Genomic DNA, 8,150 nt, shown 5'->3' with positions numbered 1-8,150 from the left:
AAGTACTTGTATTTCAGTACTGTGAAGGATGTTTACGGCTGGGCTCGCATTCTGTATGTCATTCTTCTCACCAAGAGGCTAAAACAGCATTTCATCACAGAATGGCCAAGACTGAGACCAGCTGAAAGAAAAACGCTCGACAAAAAGGAATTTACACACCTCCAGCGCCATGTTAACAGAGTGTGAACAGCCTTTCTTATGTAAGCAAGAATTTTGTAGGCCTAATGAGAAAAAGAATCCTCCTAGAAACTTCTGATATTTAAAGTGAAATCTAAGCAAGTGAAAGACACAGAATACAGTCTCTGGAAATGTTATTTGTCAATGAAACATGGCTCAGGACAAGAAAGACATAAAATACTGAGAATTATCAGCAGAACCTAGAAGAAAAAAAATTCAGACAAGGATAGACTGCTAGTAGTTATTCTAGAATAGGTACTACATATTTTGTGAGGAAGAATTGAAAGTTGACTATAAGACTTCCTTGTATATACTTTGTGATAAATAAGCTTATGTGAATACTAAGTGTAATCTTAGGTATTTCAAAGTAATATATTCAGATTCTAATTTTAAGTAAGGATTTAAGCATTTTCTACTGAGTTTTTCCCTTATAAAGCCCTATGCCTTTCTGGTATTATTACCTATAGTTACATAGCACAGTCATAATTCTGTTGTTCAGACTGAAAAAAAAAAAAAAAAAAAACCAAAGTAAACAGCATCTTTTACAAAGTTCTGTCATAATGAGACTTATTTATGTTTGGAACTTTGTTTTTCTCTTTGGTAATGCTACTCAAAAAATTATTCCACTCAGTATATATAGTAAAAAGTTTTAAATGTGCTTTAAAAATATTTCTCAAAGTTAAACATAGAATTACCACATGGCCCAGCAATTTAATTCCTAGGTGGCATATACCTGAGAAAAATTTAAAAAACATATGTCCACACAAAAACTTGTGCACAAATGTTTAAAGCAACATCATTCATAGTAACCAAAAGATGGAAAAAACCCAAGTGTCTGTCAACAAATGAGTAGATAAATAAAAGGTAGTATATCCATATAATGAAATATTGTATGCCAATAAAAAGGAATGTGGTGCTGATACCTGCCACAACATGGATGGACCTTGAAAACTTTAAGTGAAATAAAAAGCTGATCAAAAAAGACCACATATTATATGATTCCACTGAGATGAATTTTCCAGACTAGGCAAGTCAATAGAGACAGAGTAGATGGCTGACAGGGATGGGGAGGTCTGGGGAGTGGGAGAAGAGATTAGGAGGTGACTGCTAATAGATATGGGAGTTACTTTTGGGGGTAATGGAAAGATTCTGGAATTAGATAATGGTGATGATTGCACAGTGTTGTGAATATACTTAAAAACCACTGAATTGTATCCTTCAAAGGAGCAAATTTTATGATATGTGAATTATATATCAATTTAAAAAGATGGATTGTTTGTTGGACACCATGAATTCAGTTTGAATTTCCTTAATTAATGCTTCCATGAAGAGAAAGTTACTCATTTGATCAATTAAAGAGTGAAAGGGTAGTCAGACGATTGTACCTCTGTTTTACTTGTAGGGATAGAGAAAAATGTCTAGGAGACATGTATTATACTAGGGTAGACAGATGGATATAGTCGATTAGTCACTCTGAAGACTTTTCCGCTGTGCAGCCTATCAGTGAATACAAATAAATAATCACATTAAATTCAGGGGGCGAGGAATCCTAAAATAAACAGTGGATTTATATTAAAAATAACACATTTGGCCAGCCACAGTGGCCCACACCTGTAATCCCAGTATTTTGCAAAGCTGAGGTGGGCAGATCACTTGAGCCCAGGAGTTCGAGACTAACGTGGGCAACATGGCAACACCCTGTCTCTACAAAGAAATACAAATATTTGCTGGGCGTGGTGGCACACACTTGTGGTCTCAGCTACTTGGAAGGTTGAGATGTGAGGATTGCCTGAGCCTGGGAGGTTGAGGCTGCAGTGAGCAGTGATCACACGACCACATTCCAGCCTGGGTGGACAGAATGAGACTGTGTCTCAAAAAATAAAAATAAAAGTAAACATAACACATTTGCAGAGTTTTGTGTGTATATGCATAGACATTATACAGGAAACCAATTTAAAATTGTTGTATGTTTCTGCTTTTATTCCTTCTGAGTGAAATCTAGTGATCTAGAAATCTTTGGATTTCTTTGGAGTAAATTGTGAGCTTGGAAGTTGAAAACTGAGCTGAGTCATAGTAATGAGAATTAACCAGAAATGTAGAGAATCCACCAAAGATGTTGCCTAAAAGCAGAAAAGAAGTCTTCTCATCGACAAAGTCAAGGCAGAATGGGGCAGATTTGTGGGAGCTTGCACATTTGTCCAGAGGCAGTTTATTTCTGTGAAAGAAAATGGATATACTCAAAGGATATGACACTTGGTGTGACTGACAGACTTTAACAGGACCAGTGAGCCATTATAGCATCCTTTGTGTAGAATGTAGGAACGCTACTGGTGGACACTCTGAACTTGGCTTCCTTACAATTTCTGTGTCTTCTGCCTTGGTGATGGGGATTAGAAATCCAAGTCGACGCTGACTTGGCTGCAATGAGAGATGAAATACACACCAAGCAGTTGCACTGACCATGTACAAATTATGTAACTCTGTGAATCTCAATTTTCTTATACGGGATATGGGAATAACATCTGCTCATGAGACGGTTTTGAGGATTGCATTTTGCCTCACAAAAATGACTGGCACATGACCTACTCAATAACTCTTCATAAAAATCAGTCTTGATATAACACTTTTCTAGCATAAAATTCTAGTTAATAGCCCCCATTTAAATGAATGTAAGTACCTAAAGGACTTTGTTGAAAGATTGTTTCATAGAGAGGAATCCATGTGGCACAACAGAGAGGACACCCAGGGTCTTAACTTCCTCCAGATTAACGCTTGTGGTTTCCTGGGAAGTTTTTAAGCACAGTTCACACTAATGACAGCCATCCATCAGCTATTGAATCCTGTTTAAAAGCTACTTCACGCCCGGCCTCCAAAAACACCTTTAAATCTACAAGTATAATTAAGTTCAATAGCTCCCTGTTCCAAACAATATGAATAAATTACATTCAGTTCAAGACAATCTTTTCATTACATGGTTTATTCCAGTGGCTTTGAGTATAAAGTGTATTTATTAAAACTCAATGGAGTTTTGTAACTAGCAAAGCCCCAAATACGGTCCTAACTATAACATGTGTTATTCAGTCTGTAGGTGGATGTTCTGAAGGCTTTTTTGTAGACCTTGGACTGTTTGTGTTTTACCACGTGCTGCTGTTCCTCTGGCTCAAGATGGATTCCTGTGATCAATAATCAGTAAATTAGTGACAGTACCTGTGACAAAATTTATTTTTAGCTCTTTGAAATGTTTATTTTTACTTCTTAATGTTTTTAAGTGCACTTAAAAGGTGTCTAAACATTGTTCCCTCCAGAAGCCAAAAAATAACTATTTTTACATAGTTACATCAAAACTCGTTTAAGAGTACAGGTGGAGCCCATGCATTTCTAGGCAGCCTAACACTTGAAAAGACGAAAGAGTAACAACAAAACAAATCTAAAGCCTCTTCTCCAAAGAGATCAAGAACTGCTGGTATAAAATTAGGTCTTCTGGAAATAAAGCCCTCATCACTGCATTTGGAGGCTTTGTCCCCACTTCAGCCTAAATTCATTCTCCTTTATTGCCCTCCCTAATATGAAGCCTGCCAGTAGACAAGGTCCATCCATTTTTGTTTGAAAGACCTCACCATGAAATAAAAGATAAACAACAGGAGAGAGGACTCATAATTTATATCCTAGAAAATCACCCTAGTCCACTATTCTTCTTTATAAGAAGACAGCCAAAGATAATAAAAAACATAAATAAAACCAGCAGCACAAAATAATTAAAACAAGAACATTTACTTTAGAAGAAACAGATAATTCAGAAAAAAGGAGAATGTTAGAAGAACCTAGTTATCATGAAATTAGCTTGAAAATTTGAGAGGAATTGCATGAAAATTTGAGAGGATATTGCATCCAAAAATAAGACTAGGAAAGTACAAAAGAACAATGGAGAACAAAATAAGATATTTTGTCTTGAAGATGCAATTGCAAAAATTCAGTAGACAGTTATGAAGATGAAACTAAGAAAATCAGAACAAGAGAAAAAAGACAAACGAGAAAAATTTTAAAAGGTTGAACATAGAGGTTCAATCCCAGAAGAATGACATTGACCTAATATTCTGGGAAATAAAGAAGAGAGGGAATTGGAGTGGGAAGAAGTTAGCAATGGACATATACAAGAAAAATTTTCAATACTAAAGCACCAGAATTCTTTAGGGCCATTGGGTTCCCAGGATGCTGAAAAAATTTATATCTGAAATTTCAGAACAGAAGGATTTTTTTTTTTTTAACTTTATAGTTAGGATGTAAGGAACACAACCATATTTATGATTTATAATGTTAAAACGAACCAGATTGACATTAGACATCTCACCAACAATAAGGGATCTGAGAGACAATGAAACAATGCATTTGAAGCTCTGAGAAAAATTTCAGGCTTAGTCATTTGGCAAGAAAGTGTGATGGTAAAATATAGCTATTTTCCGACTTTCAGAAACTTTCTCTTATGTACTTCTCCAAGAAGGTTACTTGAAGATTTGCTCCAGTAAAACAAAGGTAAAAACCAAGAAAAAGACATGGTGGAAAAATACAGAAAAATAATCCAGTTCTATTGAAAACAAATGCCAGCACACACATCAATTATATAAGAGATCTGGAATGCTAATCCCAAATTACAGTAAGGCACAATCAAGATGGAGACCAACAAGGCTGTATCAGAGTTACTGTCTAAGATTACAGGGAAAGGAGAGAAAGAACTAACACCAAGGACAAGAAATGAGACAGCAAAGTTACAGGAAATAAAGTTCATTCTGATTGTATGTGATTTTTCTAAGAGTACTGAAGACTGAATATTAGAACTGAACACTTTTGATAGGTAGAGACAGTGTTAACTAGAAATTACTATCTGAAAGCATGTGACAGCAAAAATACAAAATTAGGGAATGAGGGTAGCTGCGGCGGCTGGAGCGGGGCCGGCCATGGCGGTGTGGACGCGGGCCACCAAAGCGGGGCTCGTGGAGCTGCTCCTGAGGGAGCGCTGGGTCCGAGTGGTGGCCGAGCTGAGCGGGGAGAGCCTGAGCCTGACAGGCGACGCCGCCGCGGCCGAGCTGGAGCCCGCTCTGGGACCCGCGGCAGCCGCCTTCAACGGCCTACCGAACGGCGGCGGTGCGGGCAACTCGCTGCCCGGAAGCCCAAGCCGCGGCCTGGGGGCCCCCGAGCCCGCCGGCGCCACTTCAGAGCCCCGGGGGTGAGGCAGGCGCGTCGCCTCCTGTGCGCCGGGTGCGGGTGGTGAAGCAGGAGGCGGGCGGCCTGGGCATCAGCATCAAGGGCGGCCCCGAGAACCGGATGCCGATCCTCATCTCCAAGATCTTCCCGGGGCTGGCTGCCCACCAGAGCCGGGCGCTGCGGCTGGGCGACGCCATCCTGTCGGTGAACGGCACCGACCTGCGCCAGGCCACCCACGACCAGGCCGTGCAGGCGCTGAAGCGCGCGGGCAAGGAGGTGCTGCTGGAGGTCAAGTTCATCCAAGAAGTAACACCATATATCAAGAAGCCATCATTAGTATCAGATCTGCCACGGGAAGGTGCAGCCCCCCAGTCACCAAGCTTTAGTGGCAGTGAGGACTCTGGTTCGCCAAAATACCAGAACAGCACCAAAGACAGGAAGATCACCCCTCTCAAAATGTGCTTTGCTGCTAGAAACCTAAGCATGCCGGATCTGGAAAACAGATTGGTAGAGCTACATTCTCCTGATAGCAGGAATACGTTGATCCTACGCTGCAAAGATACAGCCACAGCACACTCCTGGTTCGTAGCTATCCACACCAACATAATGGCTCTCCTCCCACGGGTGTTGGCTGAACTCAACGCCATGCTTGGGGCAACCAGTACAGCAGGAGGCAGTAAAGAGGTCAAGCATATTGCCTGGCTGGCAAAACAGGCAAAACTAGGTGGTGGAAGACAGCAATGGAGACCTGTCCTCATGGCTGTGACTGAGAAGGATTTGCTGCTCTATGACTGTATGCCATGGACAAGAGATGCCTGGGCATCACCATGCCACAGCTACCCACTTGTTGCCACAAGGTTGGTTCATTCTGGCTCTGGATGTCGATCCCCCTCCCTTGGATCTGACCTTACATTTGCTACCAGGACAGTCTCTCGACAGGGCATTGAGCAGCATCTCTTCAGGGTGGAGACACATCGGGATCTGTCATCCTGGACCAGGATACTTGTTCAGGGTTGCCATGCTGCTGCTGAGCTGATCAAGGAAGTCTCTCTAGGCTGCATGTTAAATGGCCAAGAGGTGAGGCTTACTATTCACTATGAAAATGGGTTCACCATCTCCAGGGAAAATGGAGGCTCTAGCAGCATATTATACCGCTACCCCTTTGAAAGGCTGAAGATGTCTGCTGATGATGGCATCCGAAATCTATACTTGGATTTTGGTGGTCCCGAAGGAGAACTGACCATGGACCTGCACTCTTGTCCGAAGCCAATTGTATTTGTGTTGCACACATTCTTATCGGCCAAAGTCACTCGTGTGGGACTGCTTGTATGAGCAACAAAAAATCAGAAAAGAGCCTTGACTGTCACAAGAAATATTTCCACCTCAAAAAAAAAAAAAAAAAAAGCACAAAAAGAAAACTCTTTGCTCTCTCCTTCAGCACAGTGCCTTCCCAAGGACCTGCAAATCACTGCTGAACCATACCGTGTTTAAAGAAGAGCCTACCTTTCACAGTCTACCTTGGCCAGATATTCTAGGACTCTAAAAGGCTCCAAAATGAAGCTGTTGATTTATTCTCATTTCGTAATATGGTTTATGAGTAATTAGGTTTGTTTCTCCTGCTAAAAAGAATGGCTCATTGTTTTCCTTTTTAGACATAATCAAATACCCAAGCATTGTTTTCTTTTTCTTCTCCCTGTAAGATTTGTGTTGTGCTTAGCCTTGATCTCTTGTTCAGAACAATTGTCCCTTCCCAGGTGCTAGCTTGCAGCAGCCTGTTGCTTCGTGAGCATTCCAGATAGGTTGTATGTCTTGGAATTTACTGTCTTCACTAGCTCCTTCCACCATAGGAAGTCCTTGAGTTGTATCACCAAAGGGTTGTTCCATTTGCCCTGGCTCTCCCTCTGTCTCAGTCTGGCCATCACTTCCCACCTTATCCCAAGCTTTCCCACTCTTAAGTGCTATCTCTAGGACTTAGGACTTGCAAATTTGATTTGCCTTGCCTTCCACTTCCTTTCTAGTGGTGACTGAGTTGAAAAGCAAGTTGGAAGTCACTCTGCTTTGAAAGAAAAGTTTTGCTTGGTTTAGGTTTTTCCATTTTATTTTTGGTAGGAGCCAGGGGATATTGTGAGATTCATTTTAAATGAAAATCCTCTTCCTAGGTTAAGCCATTTTTTTAATTGCTTACCAAATGTGCCTTTGGTTCGGGTTAGTGGAGCTTTATTAGTCACTATTTGAATAACTGGAAATCACTGCCATTTCAAGGAGATCACCTATCCTAGTTTTGAGGAATAGTCTTTGAGGTGGGTTTCCTTAATGGCATCTCTTCTAGTAGGCAGATCTCTTTAAGCAAGATAAATCCTGAAGAGCCAGCCTGCTTGAGGAGTAGACTTGGTGGGTGAAGCCAGCTCTTCCGCACAAGCATCATGTCGAGTTGTTTTGGGGCTGCCCAAAAACAAAGGAATGCAGCATCCCGGCCGTGGCCTGGCCCTTTGTGGCAGCAGTGGCATGGACAAGGAATTGCTAATTGAAGAATTAGTGTTGGCTTCACAGCACACTCTACAGTGGGCAGGGTGATGAGACTGTGGAACAGCTACCTGCTTTTGGTTAAGCATTGCCAGATGTCATCATTAGGACACAGTAGCAGCAAGATTACTGATGTTGTAGTGTTAGAAAATCACACTCAGCTTGTTTTTCCTAATTTTGAAGGAGGTGTATATCTGCAAACATTTAAAATGGTATAATATCAATATAAAACGTCAAAATTAGCATAGTCC

General features: G+C 41.1%; 1 pseudogene across 1 annotated transcript; it reads left to right on the top strand.

Annotated features, from left to right (window-relative positions):
- Window positions 1–5,093: 5,093 nt before the first annotated feature.
- LOC104678397 lies at window positions 5,094–6,780 on the top strand (annotated as a pseudogene). The gene has a single exon (XR_750176.2). The product of XR_750176.2 is annotated as a beta-2-syntrophin pseudogene (transcript).
- The last annotated feature ends 1,370 nt before the right edge of the window (window positions 6,781–8,150 follow it).

Source organism: Rhinopithecus roxellana, chromosome 6 (assembly GCF_007565055.1).
Source record: "Rhinopithecus roxellana isolate Shanxi Qingling chromosome 6, ASM756505v1, whole genome shotgun sequence".
In the NCBI taxonomy this organism is placed as follows: domain Eukaryota; kingdom Metazoa; phylum Chordata; class Mammalia; order Primates; family Cercopithecidae; genus Rhinopithecus; species Rhinopithecus roxellana.
This window is presented reverse-complemented; position numbering and strand designations above follow the sequence as displayed.